The sequence below is a fragment of the Asterias rubens genome, chromosome 11 (assembly GCF_902459465.1).
Source record: "Asterias rubens chromosome 11, eAstRub1.3, whole genome shotgun sequence".
NCBI lineage: Eukaryota > Metazoa > Echinodermata > Asteroidea > Forcipulatida > Asteriidae > Asterias > Asterias rubens.
In genome coordinates, this window is record NC_047072.1 from 6968633 (window position 1) to 6983992 (window position 15360).

The window sequence follows — 15360 nt, forward strand, 5'->3', positions numbered from 1 at the left end:
TTCCTCATATTTGGAAGATTTTTATGACTGCAACCAAAATTAGATTTCCAAAATGATTTGGGGAGCTACAAGTTATTCAAGATTACTGGATATAAATCCTGTTCAAAATGTGGCCATCTTCATTTTCATAGACTTATACAAGTCCAGGATTAGAAATGAGACAATGTCCAAAATAGACTGGTGCCTTTCTATTCTTCTTTAGCGTGACTTGTGACTCAGTCTGGTTTGTCGACTTCTTTTGAACTGTATGTAGATTACTACTTTGTTCAATCTTGTTTAACTTTTCCAAGTAATTCAATTGCGAGATTTTTGCACGAGACAGACAGTTCAGAATTCAAGCCATTCAGTTAAAAATTCAACTGCTTTTGGTTGAATCATTTGTGAACCTTTTTAAATTTGGATATATAAACAATAGGATCATATTGTCCATGGCTATGTACATTCGGATTAGTTTTCCAATGCAATTTCAAGTTATTCAACATCACTTTGATGTTAAAAAACTTTCTTGAAATCTAGAATTGCCTCTTTAATTATTAGTGTTTTTTTAATCAAAATATTTACACACTGAATCATCAAATTTAAAGGAGAGGTTTTTTTAAGTTTATCTGCGAGTTCTGCAAAAAGGCAACATTTTTTCAACTTTTTTATCTAGAGCTTTTATGTTTGCTTCACCTACTCCAGCTCCGGAGTAGGAGTTAAATTCAACTTGATTTTGTCTCTCATATATCAGTTTGTTTATTTAAAAAGCTAGATGTTAAAACTAGATAATTTTTTACTAACTGCAATTTTTGCTCACTGAAAGTTAAGATTTATCTGTTGATATTTGAAGTTTTTTATATGGGACCATGCTCCGTGCATTGGGATTTCAAATCGTTTAATCTAAAAAAATTACTTTTCTGGGTAAATATTTCATTTATTATTTACGCGACTGGAAAAATACCTAAAGCAGTGGATCACTGTTTGTGCTTATGATATTTTTTTTTAATGTATAACAGAGTTTATTCTGGATATTTTTCACTGATTTATCAAAATAATCTACTTTAGTTTTTATTGAACTTGAAATTTTCCCTTCCTAAACTACATAGTGGAGATTTTGTTTTCAAAATATCAAAAATTCAAACGTTTTCACGTTTTATTGATAACTATTACAGCTAACTATTAATGACTTTCATCGCATGAATGGCACCATGTTTTATGTCAAAGATAAGAACTTTGATTTAAAGTTTGAGACACAACATTTAGCAGAGTTTCAAAGTTTTATGAGACTATTTACCATTTCTGAGCAGCACGCTGAGTTTAAAGTGACTGTTATCTATTGGATTTGCAAACTTCTGAGAAATACATCACAAAATGTTCCATATTTGTACAAAATTCATTCTCATGAATTGAAAGACCATGATGCAACATGAACTCCTGAAATCTCCAGGGAGAAATTTCACAGCAGGGTTGAAGGTTTTCTCTCCATGAGCAATCCCTGGAATGGAGGACAGGTACATCCTTGACTCTGTGGAAAGAAACTGATTATTAGAGTTCAAAAGACCCTACCATGTTGTAGCCAACTTTGGGTCCTTGATTCATCCAGACTACAGGATCGGGAAAGATGACACATCACAAACAGCCACACGCCAGTTAAATGCAGATAGCGGGCAACTCACCGACCAGCCTGCCGACACCTGCGGGCGGAGAACACTCGTGCGAGCATCAGGATGGCTTGCATGCACCGGGGTGCCAATAGGGGAGGGGATACATTCATGAGCTGTTGGTAAAGTACAATTAAATTTCTCATTAATAACAGATATGAAATGGAATTTAACTTTAAACAAAACAAAATCAGTTCGCATTGTGTTAAGCATTGTGTAAAAGGAAGATCCAGGATTGAAAAAAAGAGAAACAATGTTTCCAAAGCTTGAATTGCCGGGTACAAGACTGGTTAGTGCAGTATACAGAATGAAAATGTAGATTTTATGGTAATTTCTTTAACATGTAACTAGGTATGTTTCTGAATATGATTATCTGAGCCAAAAGAAAATAGATATTGAACTTTGAACCAGATTAGAATTCATGATTTTGATTCTCTTTCTACTCTTTACTTTTGTGTGGTGCTTTTTTTTTCTCTAGGGGTTCTAAAAGTGTTGTTTACATGGGCAGTTCACTTTTTAACTGCAAAATTGATGTTTTAATTGAACTGAAGTACTGTGAATTTATAAGAAAAACATTTACCGCTTGTTAACACAAGGTCATTCAATAAATGTAATTTGGTTGGTTTTTTTGCACTAAACCAGATCATCTGATCCAGCTAGTGTAAGTAAACATGTGTTTAGAAGTTTTGTTTTCCAGAGTGTTCACATATTTTCCTGTGAAATTTCTGTCAATTTCTTACAGATTATGAACATGTTGTACCAATCTTGCACCCAGCTACATCTACCAACAAGCGTTCATGAATATTATACCCTCCGCTTATTATATAAATTAATACAGTTAAACATATGTATAAGAACAGCCCCTCACAGGTATGTTTTTAATTATTCTAAATCAGTTGTATATTTGTGTATGTCTTGGACAATCTGAAGGATTGATTTACCTCAAAATCGTGTGCAAACTACAAATAAACTTGAATAGAACACTTCGTTTTTAATTTAGAAATTTGATTAACTCCAAAACAAGCAAGTCACCTCATCATCACTTGTTGTTTGAAAAGGAGGTATTTGTCAAAGTCAAGTTAAGTTTCAACACTTTAGACATTTCTGGTGTGGAATTCAGAAGTGTTTTTGGAAACGTATGTATTTTTACACCCATATAGTTATTGGTAAGTTGAATGATCTCTTGGTTTCAAAATATCATTTTTTTTTTGTTAGGATTTTGTTTTGGCTAGTAGAGAAGCATTCTAGTTTGGATTGCGGGTTACACCATGAGCAGGCATGCAGTCTGACCTGAAACTTTGCTCAGTGGAGATACAACCTAGTAAGGGTAAGGTTCGCAGTTACACATTGCTGATGTACCAAAAATGAACTCTTCGTTCCTGTGAGAGGCTGTTACAAAATTTAGGCTACTCCTAATAATTGCACTTCAAATAATGTTTAAACAAGCAATGGAGCACCATACTACTTAAGTGTTTAGAGACCAAGCATATCTGTACTAATAAATAGGCCTGTCTAACCCATAGAGTAATATTTAAGAACTAGAGGGCGCACTGGCCTATATACGCGGCCTGCCCGGCATGCGGCCATTTTCTAAGTTGACAAAACACCATCGCACAGCGTGTGTTTGTGCGGCCATTTTGTAAGTTGACAAGACAGCATCGCGTGGTGTTCAATAAACACAAACTCCAATGTGTACTTCATATTCAACGCGCATACAAATGGCGCGCGCATGTCTCTTTGCTGTCCCGTCGCGTTTGTGCAAGCAGCATCACCAGTGCGCCCTCTAGTGCTTATATGTACTAGTGCCCTCTAGTGCTCTATGGTCTAACCATAAGTATGTCCACATGCCTTATTTTGCAGATTGTTTCTTTTCAAGTAAAATAATTATTTCAAACATAACTTTTGCTTGGTTTTCACTTTTACAAATAATTAGTTACCTTGGGCAATGTGTAAAATTGTCAATTCAGGACATGACCTCTTTAAATGACCTTTAGGCCCATCAAATTTTGTGGCTCTTGGCAGCCGCTTTGGGCATTTTTGTGCAAGCCGTTTGTGGCTGCTAAGGTTTCAAACGGGTTAAACTGTTTGTAAAACTCTATCATGACATTGGCTTTAATGGCCTCCTGTGTATTAAAGATTTATTAGTAACTCCTACTGTTGTTGCCCATTGCCCTCTCCTAAAAGTATCTAATTATTTAGATATTACTTCTGAAAAGAAGTCAGTTGGCCAAATGCCAGTTAAAATACCTTTTAAACATAATGTCAAAGAGGTCGAGGAGGCCACTCAGTTCATTGTTTCTATAAGCTATTTGTAAACCAAAGCATTCACAGATTGTTCATATGGCTTCAAAGTCAAGTCGCACACAAATGATGACAGAAAACTGTCAAATATGGATCAGTGAAAGAGTGTGCAAAGTATATACTCCAGTTATTTATCAATCTGACTTGTTCCTAGCTGAAAACGTTTAAGGGCCCTGACTCAGTGCTAGCCCTGACTAACTAGGTGCTCCATTGATTAAAAGTATCAATCCAGTTTAGAAATGATGGTACAGCCTTGGTTTTAGAACAAACATATTCAAGTCTCTAGTTTTAAAGAGACACATTTTTTAGGCATTGAAAGTTCATCAGAGTATTTGTTGAGAAAACACACATGTATTAAAAGTACTATACATACAGGTTGTGTGATAATTTTGTACAATTTGTTGATGTTTTTTTGATGTGCCCTTTAAAGACCACAATCATTTCTATTGTTTTGAACCAAACAATTTGGGATGGAAATATTCATCAGGGTGATTGGGTATAAGATGCCACTTGATGTTAAAATAAGCTCATGTGAGCAAAATATTTGTAAATTATTTTTCCATTGACCAAAGGTGCACCATGGCATTAAGTTCTAATAACATTCAAACTGTCTAATGGTCTAATTCATTAGGGAATGTTCTATTTGTTACACCATATCTCAAACCATAACAGCAAAACCATAATGCTGAAGAGTGACATCTAGAGGGTGCTGCAGTTTCTCAAAAGTTCAAAGCTGACTTCTTGGGAACCATAAGAGTCAAATGCAATGCAGGGATATCCCAACATAAAATGCAGTCACTTTATTCTTGCCAAAGTCAGCAAAGTGTCTTTATATTTTGTTTGCAGATGCTCAAGAGTCATTCCGAGGCTTAATTCAATTCCAAAATGCCTTTCCAGAGAGTTCTTGGTTGGAACGACTTGGGGTTGTGTCCAGTTCCAAGCGTCACAAATCTACTCGCTGTGACATCCATGAGTTTCATTGGGATCTGTATGAGGTTATCCTCTCGTCTCGAAGATTTAAAAGAGACTTAAAGAGACTTTCCAGAGAAGACACATGTCTCTTGCAAAGTTGTTCATGAAATGAACTCCATAGATTAGAGTCATGTGTTTCTCAGCTCTAAAGTCAAAATAAAAGTCATTGCAGAAAGCCTACCGCCTCCTTCGTACATAATTAAAACATGCACAGTACCACAAACTGTTCTTGACATGCTGTTCATTATGAATGTTGTGCTTCCTTCTTGAAGGGTTGCAAAAGTCTTTGTAGAGACATTTTTTAGAGAAGACGTCTCCTGCGACAATGTTCATGAAATTCATCCACAGATCATACTCTGATGTTTCACAGCTCTAAAGTCAGATAATTAGGAGTCATTGCAGAAAGTTGATCTCTTCCTTTGTACTATGCAACATGCACAGTGCCACAAACTGTTCTTGATATGCTGTCCATCATGAGTTGATACAATGTTTTCTTTGGTGTCTGACTTGTCCCACAGGTCTCACTCCAAGATGTTCCACATGTCTCTATCCAGGATTCTTCTCCAGGTCTCTGATGACCAGGATTCTCCACCAGGTGTCGCTCGTGTGTTTGACGGCACATGTTCAGGAAGAAAGCAAAGCCAGCAAGTGTTGTTAATCTCCAAAACGGTGTCCTGTGCTGGTATCTGCATAGAGAAAGAAAAGGTTCAAGGTATAAATTTGCATTTGATTTTAAAATGTGGTTGCACTGCCAACCCCTCCATCCCTTGATTAAAATCATTGTGATACCCCCTGCTAAAATAAGATTAAAACCCCCAAAATGCTTAAAGACACTGGACACTATTGGTAATTGTCAAAGACCAGTATTCTCACTTTGTGTATATCAACATGTGCATCAAGTAACAATCCTGTGAAAATTTGAGCGCGATTGGTCGTCGGAGTTGCGAGGTAACTATGAAAGAAAAAACCCACCCTTGTCACACAAAATGTGTGCTTGATTTCGAGACCTCAAATTCTAAACTTGTGGAAAAATACTTCTTTCTCGAAAACTATGTCACTTCAGAGGGAGCTATTTCTCATATAGTTTTATACCATCAACCTCTCCCTATTACTCATTACCAAGTAAGGTTTTATGCAAACAATTATTTTGAGTAATTACCAATAGGGTCCACTGCTAATAAATGTTAACACCACCCAGATCAATATGTTTTTACCAGACAGTAGACTCCCGACCCAGCCTAACCTCAGAGCAGCTTAGCAAAACAAAACTATGCTTACAGATATAGGGTAACAAGCCAAAATACCATGTCACAATCATGTAGAATCTGTGACTGGTATCAGGACTGCTTATTTTTGCTTAGGATATACTTTTGAAGCAACATTTGCTGTATGAAATTGGGCTGAGATATACATGTTACATTGTTTCATCCGGCTGATGAATTGAGCCAAGTGGTGCCATTACAGAAGCAAAATTTATGCAGTTTACAAACTGACAAGACTGCAGTGCTCACACAAAACTCTATCTACACATCACAGCCAAATTGACAGTTTTTGAAACAGAGCTGTCCAAAATTAACATCTTCGATTAGTATTTACTGCTAATGTTTACAGCAAGATGGTGACATCAGCAAATAATGATCTTGGTGGTCACTGATAGCGAAGTTTGTCACTTAGTAATAATAATAAATTCTTATATAGCGCATTTCACAATAACCGTGTCAATGCGCTTTACATTAGTGCCCTGGTCAATAGGGCCAATAACATCCCTTTAATCTTTCTCAGCTCCCTGGGGAGTATACAGCCAAGAGCTGCCTGTAAGGCGCTTGTAGCTTTTCATACACAATATCAACCTCTACCCTCGCAGGTACCCATTTATACCCCTGGGTGAAGAGAAGAAATTATAGTAAAGTATCTTGCTCAAGGACACAAGTGTCACGACCGGGATTCGAACCCACACTCCGGTGAATCAGCACCAGAACTTGAATTCGATGCTCTTAACCACTCGGCAATGACACTCTAGTACTATTAGCAAGGTGTGTCACTTCACATAAGAAGGGCCAGGAGAAATAGTGACATGTATTCTTAATTAATTACTTTATTTAATTAGAGTAGTTCTAGTCTACCCTCATACCTTTCTTAGCTTTGAAGTAGTCAGTGTCAAGTCTTGCTCCCACTGTTTATGTTGATGGGTAGCTACACAGGTAGCCTGACATCTGCGGATATACAAAAGAAAACATTACTCATTCTGTTGGACCAATCCGAAAATTTTTGCAACTTGGAAGTGATCAAGATTTTAAGCCTGAGCGACTAGTATACACATATTGACTGGCAATGAGGTAACTAGTGGATGTCTATTCCCCCGAGGGACCTTGAGTGACCAGAAGAGCGACCTATTTCCTCACAGGCCCGAGGGGAAATGGACTCACACTAGTTACCGAATTATGCCAGTCTCGGTCTTAAATGTGAAATCTGGAAAAGAAAGGAAGTTTTGTAGTTGCTGTTCACGGTTGAAGTCAAGAGAGGGCAGTGTAACCGGGCACTATTTTTAAAGACTAGTGCCCGCTCGGGAACTAGTTCCCGCAAAACACGCACGCGAGATCACTAGACTATATTAGTTCATCCCTGGTGACCGTGTTTCAGCCAACCAGAATACAGAACAAGCAATAGGTGTGTTATAATTAAAATGACTACTCGACTAGTCGCACCTCAAATCCTTGCGACTTCGACACCAGTCGGGGCAATTTTATCATTCCCAAAATGCATTGCAGCATAATGTTTGCAGCGGGCGCAAGATGGCAAAATTCGTGGTGAAAGGATTGAAGGATTGTGTCACTGATGTCTGATTGTGTTTTATAAGTAAATCATGTTGTCGTGAATAGTAGTGAGCAACACAATTGGTTCACCAAACAGGTAGTTGCAACTATTTTTGCAGTGGTCGTGGCGCACCGATTAACAGAGTAGTTGAAAAACGGTAGTCGCGACTTTGACACTAGTCACACTAGTCGCCCAGGCTTACTAAGGAGCAATCTTATAAGCTAAAACCATAAAACCACTCTCATCTATTCACCTAAGTGAAGGATTCAGAGGGAGTGAAGGATTCAGAAGGACTGAAGTCCGTAGGCCCAAATATTAATTGCTTATCACTGGGTCAGGCATTCCTAACAATTTAGCGGGAAGTGACATACGAAAGATTTAACAGGCAAATAAAAGGGCTAGTATGTAAGAGGTTTAATAATTGATTTTTGGGGTTGAACAAAGAATTGACTAGAGTGGGATTCGAACCAACAACCTCCGGATTAATGTGCCGGCGCTCTACCAACTGAGCTATCTAGCCCTATGTTTGCGGTGTCCCTATTTTGTCAATATCTTTGTTCAATAATTGTAATAGGTTTAATAATTGTAAAGAATGAGCAATAATCTCTTCTTAACTAATTGTTTTGTATATAATATTATTATAGTGTAAGGAACTTTGACATTGAAAGCAGTGAATACAAATTGAATACAAATACTAACTATACAAATAGATTTTTAATTATTTATGTTACATTATTATTTGTCATTATCATGTAAACTGATTGCTCAAATAACTGTGCCAGGAAATCTTTCCAGACAGTAATTACCTGATATCCCTAAAAACCCACAGGCATGATGCCATACATATAAGGCAAATTGGGACTTTTTAAGTTGTTTAAAAAAAATTGTTAGAAAACCTTCCCAAAGCAATAATTTTGTCGAAACATTTCAAACATTTTTTAATAATGAATTACTTTTAAAATGAATTTTAAACATATTTCATCAGTTTTATAAAATTGCACAAAATTTAAACAATTTTATACAAGAAAACAAGTTTTTTTCGTCTAATGAAATTTAAGTTTGTATGTGAAAATCATAAATGTTGAGAAATTGCCCCCTTATTATTCATTGTAGGCCTACGTGTGGGTTTAAATAGGGGTATCAACACAGATAGTTATCTACGTGCATTTCCTATGCTAGTTAGTAGTATAGCATAATGTTGCACACATCTATATTATGATTTGGCAGGAAAACTGTTACTAGAAAGTGTTATTTTTGTATCTTTTCTAAACCTACAATAATTATATATTGAGAAAACCCCATCATATTATCTCAAATACTTACTGTAACATGACAAAAATGATAAATTAAACTTACCGCCATCACTGAAAATCTGCCTTCCAATTTTGTTTTCATTTAAGACTGGTGCCTTTCTGTTTATTAAGTTTGTGTTAATATGTCTACATAATGGTTCGAGGAACTATACTTTTGTAGCGCCCTCTATTTAACGCTATTTTGGTGTAATGTATAAAATATTCAGGAAAATTGTAAATTTTGCCAGGATTTAGGCATAAAACGTTCAGATTCGGGTGAAGGCTTTGCAAAGTAGACAAAAATAGCTCGGGAAATATATAAATACGCCACATATTTATGGAAAGGTATGTATATTGTCATAAAAAGACTATTCAGAAACATTTCCAAATATGAAGAAAAAAAACATTACCGGGATTCGAACCGGGGTCGCACAGATCCAAGGCAGAGAGCTATGCAGGCAGACATTCAACTCAGGTGAAGAAGTAGGGTTTTAGAGGGTGTCATTATCCTTTAAAAGGGGCACAAACAGCACAAAGGAGAAGAAAAACAATCCTTCGGGAATCGAACCCAGAACCTTTGGGTTGTCGGACACATGTTGTCCGGCTAAGCTAAACGTCCTTGCTCGATATTCTACTTCAAATGTAGTAGATATGTGATATGAAAAATAATTTGACTAAATTTTAAATAAATAAATGAATGAGCACTCCCTGGAATCGAACCGGGGACAACTGCAGTCGAAGTCCGGTGTTTTACCACTAGACGAGTTATACTTGCTTGCTAGACAAATGATTTAAAAGGTACTTGATTTTATAAATTTGTTTCATGAAATAGACTGTTCGTCAATTATGGACAATTATTGTTATAAAATATAGTATAATTGTAGCTCTTGTATTATTTTTTGTATCATACCTGAAGTTTTGGAAATGTATTAAAATAAAATTTTTAAAAAGGTAGAAAAATATCACCATCCGGGATTTGAACCCGGGTCACGGTGGCTCGAAGCACAACACTACGTATGCAGGCCACAACAAGTATTTTACGAATTGATAGTTTTTAGAGGGTGTGATCAAACTTTGTATAAATAAATTGTTTTAAAAAAGAAAAAACAAATTCAGCATTTGAACCCTGATCCTTCGGTTTCTAAGCCGTAAATCTTTCCACGGGGCTAGGCATCCTTTTAAAATTGTTCTTTCAATCATTTTATTAATTGATTTAAATTCCTAAAATTAAATTTTAACTAAATAAATTTACGACCCTCGGCTGGATTCGAACCGGGGACATCTGCAGTCAAAGCTCGGTGTTTTCCAACTCGGACATTTTTACTTGGTTGCCAAACAAAAGATTTAAAGGGTACTTGATATTAGAAATAATATTGGTTTCATTAAATAGAAACTGTTCGTCAACTATGGACAGTTATTGTTATCAAATTATAATATAATTGCAGCTCTTGTATTATTATTTTTTTGTATCATACCTGAGTGTTTGGGACTGTGTTAAAATTAAAATAAAACAAAGAAAATAAGCACTTTCTGGGATTTGAACCCGGGTCACGGTGGCTCGCAGCACAACACTACGTATGCAGGCCACAACAAGTATTTTACGAATTGATAGTTTTTAGAGGGTGTGATCAAACTTTTCATAAGTTGTTTTAAAAAAGAAAAAACAACTTCAGTATTTGAACCCTGATCCTTCGGTTTCTAAGCCGTAAATCTTTCCACGGGGCTAGGCATCCTTTTAAAATTGTTCTTTCAATCATTTTATTAATTGATTTAAATTCCTAAAATTAAATTTTAACTAAATAAATTTACGACCCTCGTCTGGATTCGAACCGGGGACATCTGCAGTCAAAGCTCGGTGTTTTCCAACTCGGACATTTTTACTTGGTTGCCAAACAAAAGATTTAAAGGGTACTTGATATTAGAAATAATATTGGTTTCATTCAATAGAAACTGTTCGTCAACTATGGACAGTTATTGTTATCAAATTATAATATAATTGCAGCTCTTGTATTATTATTTTTTTGTATCATACCTGAGTGTTTGGGACTGTGTTAAAATTAAAATAAAACAAAGAAAATAAGCACTTTCTGGGATTTGAACCCGGGTCACGGTGGCTCGAAGCACAACACTACGTATGCAGGCCACAACAAGTATTTTACGAAATGATAGTTTTTAGAGGGTGTGATCAAACTTTGTATAAATAAATTGTTTTAAAAAAGAAAAAAAACAAATTCAGCATTGGAACCCGGGTCCGTTGGTTTCTAAGCCGTAAATCGGTTCATGGGGCTAGGCATCCTTTTACGATCTGGGCATCCAATCATTTATTCATTGATATAAAATCACTAAAACTAAATTTTAATTAAACAAATAAATGACCCTCGTCTAGATTCGAACCGGGGACAACTGCAGTCAAAGTCCGATGTTTTCCCAACAGCCAAAGTTGACTTGCATGTCAAACAAAAGAATTGAGAAGTACTTGAAGGGTTTGATTTTTGGGTACATTTGATGTTTCTTTGGTTTTTGTTTACTGGTCGTTTTTTTCGGAAGTGGGGTTCTTTTTCTTATGGAATCCCATTATAATCCCTTGTTATCCATTATACTCCATTGGATTATAATCCATTATAATCAATTGGATTATAATCCATTAGATTATAATTAGATTTTTATTAGATTATAATCCATTATAATCCCATTATAATCCCATTTTAATCCCTAGTGTAATCAAAATAATAACAACATTAGAACCATTATTTGTTTGAACATCAATTTAGGAATTGAATAATTAGAAAAATACCTCCAGTATTGTAAATTAATGCTTACAGTCCGTTTGGGTTTCAAAACACAAAAAGGATTTTATTTTATAAACAAATACGATAAACTGGACTAAAAACGAAAGGTGTTTTTAAAGGAACACGTTGCCTTGGATTAGTCAAGTTGGTCTTTGAAAAGCGTTCTGTAACCGTTTCTTATAAAATCGACATGGTTAGAAAGATGTTGTAAAAGTAGAATACAATGATCTACACAAATATGCCTTGAAATTGCGTGGTTTTCGTTTTACCTCATCGACAAACACGGTCGGCCATTTATGGGAGTCAAAAATTTGACTCCCATAAATGGCCGACCGTGTTAGTTCGCGACGTAAAATGAAAACCGTGCAATTTTGAGTGATAATTGTGTGGATCATTATATTCTACTTTTAAAACATCTTTCTGACCATATGCATTTTATAACAAACGGTTTCAAACGCTTTTCATAGACCAACTCGTCCGATCCAAGGCAACGTGTTCCTTTAAGTTTTTTCAAAATATCTCAGCATGGCTTGGATGTAGACCCCTACTATAAAATAATAATGTATTTTTATGTAGTTCATAATTCTCATCTACTGTGTGCAAATAAAATCATTGTAGGTCCATGAAATATTACTGCAAAATAATGCTGCCTAGTATGTAGCCTACCTAAATCAGCCGTCTGTGCTCGTGGCAAAAACGGCCTATACAAAAAAAACGATTTCTGAGCATTCAGCATTTTTTTAAATTTGATAACTTTTATTATTCTGTATTTTAAACATTCTCAATATAAATAAACTAACAAATACATAACGGTAAATCTTTGACAAACTTAAATATTTGTTTTACAAAAGCCAATTATATCCTTAATGACAATAAATTAATAACGGTATAATATTATACTTTAAATATAGGTTTTCTCGGTCAAATTCGGCAAATGAGCAGCCAATTTCATTTTCATGCGTTCGAATTAAAGCTGTTTTGCCTCTCTAATTCAGAATTCGGCCATTCAATGTCGTTTTGAGTCGAGTCAAATTCCTTTAGCACTATGTTCAATTTAGTGTATCGTCATTCTTTTTCGAGACACACACGCCTCAAGAAGCGACTGCGAATTTGAATGCTGCTTTGATGAATTGTTAAATTGAATGATTATTTTGTGAAATCGAATGACGCAACATTACATTTGACTAATAATAAAACGAAATCGAATGACCCTTTTCACTAGCATTCGATTTCGCGCGAAATAGAATAGCTTGACGGTTAAATTGGCTGCTCTTTTTCCGAAATTGGCCGAGAAAACCTATACAATTTTCTTCAAAAAAATCATTTTTATTTAGCAAAATTATGTTGTTTTACTACAGAAGTTTGTTTAGGGTTGGGGTTATGGTATTGTGAATTATCACTGCTAATACTTTTTGAAAAGCAGTATAGGCCTAATATCGCTGTGTAAAACACGCTACAAAATACAATAAAATTAAACAGCCAAACCCCAACCGGCCAAACAGGCCCGTGTATATACAGCGGCTTGTGTAGAGAGAAACGGTTCTTCCTCTTAGATATTGCATTTCAAGGGTCTATGTACTTAATTTTTGTAGGACAAAAAACACAATGTCTACAGATTTACACTAAACTTACACAGTTTTAAGATATTGATGGTAGAAAGCTTCCCTGAAAATATCACTGACTGAGGTGCCTTAGTTTTTGAGAACTGAGAAAAACAATGTCATGAAAATAATGTTCAGTGATCATGAGACGGAAATTATTTTAGCATGTAAAAAACGTATTTTCATGTCGCTGTTTTACTAATTTCTCAAAAACTACAGCACCTCAGCAACTAATATTTTTAGGTACGCTTTCTACTATCATTATCTTCAAACTGTAAGTTTAATGTAAATCTGTGGACATTGTGTTTTGTGTTACTAAAACTACCCAAATCATTTTACGTTACAGAATTGGTAAGAGACAAAAAACGCGAAGATCACAGATTTACATAAAACTAACACGGTCTAATGATGATGACAGTAGAAAAAAATCCATTGAAGTATTTCTGTCTGAAACTTCATATTTGATGAGAAATAAATAATCTAATTTCGCATTTGGAATATCGCTCAGTGAGCGTTTTATTCATTTTTGTTTTGGCATCGATGCAATGCAAAGATGGAGAGATGACACCAGGGTTTATGCAGGAACATGGACCAGAACTGCAAGAAATGGAAATGAATGTCCTTAACATGAGGAGTGCTACATTTTACACTGGATGAACACAGCTTAAATGATGACGATGATGATAATGATTACGTTAGGGGTGGATCTTTGTTTTATTATTGAGAAATCAATCTTGATTTTCAGCTAACCAAACAAATACCACATCATTTCAACTTTAAGCTTCGGTTTGTTTGGTTTGAGAGTAAAAAATAATGTACCATTGTATTATGTGCCTAAAATCGGCAACCATGTATGTTGTATAGCGCCCTCTTGTTTGTATTGTAATATCCTCACTGTTGGCGGCACACAATCCCTCCCCCTTTTAACTATCAGTGTCCATCTTTGTTAGTTTGTTGTATTCCCTTAGGGCGGCACTGGTGTACTTGACAGGAGAGTCTGTGCCCACCCCCAATGATACGGGTGCACCACAAATAAACTCCCGTCATTAGTAACCAATGCTATAAATGCTAAATATTCCAAAATACCCACACACAAAAATTGAAAGTCTATCAGCCTCTTGAAAACCATTCAGATAAATCTTCAGAAAACTAAACGTCAGATTTCTTTTCAATTTTTGGAAGGTCAGCTGTCTGGAATTTTTGCCAATTAGCCTACCCTAGAAAAAAACACCCCCTAAAAATTTACCTTTTTCAAACCGACTCGATGCCAGTTTCTATGAGGTATTCCTCCCATTCCCGAGCAAGATAGCCTACCAACTTAAAGACACTGGACAACTTTTGTAGTTGTCAAAGACCAGTCTTCTCACTTGGTGTATCTCAACATATGCATACAATAACAAACCTGTGAAAATTTGAGCTCAATTGGTCGTCGAAGTTGCGAGATAATAATGACAGAAAAAAACCACCCTTGTCACAAGAAGTTGTGCGCTTTCAGATGCTTGATTTCGAGACCGGAAAATCTAAATCTGAGGTTTCGAAATCAAATTCGTGAATTAATTACATCACTTCAGAGGGAGCCGTTTCTCAAAATGTTTATATTATCATTCTCCCCCCCCCCCCAATAATCGTTTTTTTAGTACTACCAATAGTGTCCACTGCCTTTAAAGCCTATTTATGGAAGACGGAGCCCCCATGTTGTGATCCATGGTTGTAATTACACAATCTATTAATTACATAACCCCCAGCACATTATTATTCAAACGATTTTGAGGGCCTACAAATTATGATATTAGCTTTGCGCATGAATTGTGGCCTATTTAGTGATGTGCTGCACCCAAATAAGTTATACGGCAAACTTTGTTTACACTTCTTCTGATAGCGCCCTCGTTTGAATAATCGGTTAGATCACCGCACTGAAGAAGTGAGACGTCCTTAGCAACACACTTACCAA

General features: G+C 35.8%; 1 non-coding gene across 1 annotated transcript; it reads right to left on the bottom strand.

Annotated features, from left to right (window-relative positions):
* Positions 1 to 8174: 8174 nt before the first annotated feature.
* Positions 8175 to 8247, bottom strand: Trnan-auu. Its single transcript has one exon. It is a non-coding gene; the product is annotated as a tRNA-Asn (tRNA).
* Positions 8248 to 15360: the final 7113 nt, after the last annotated feature.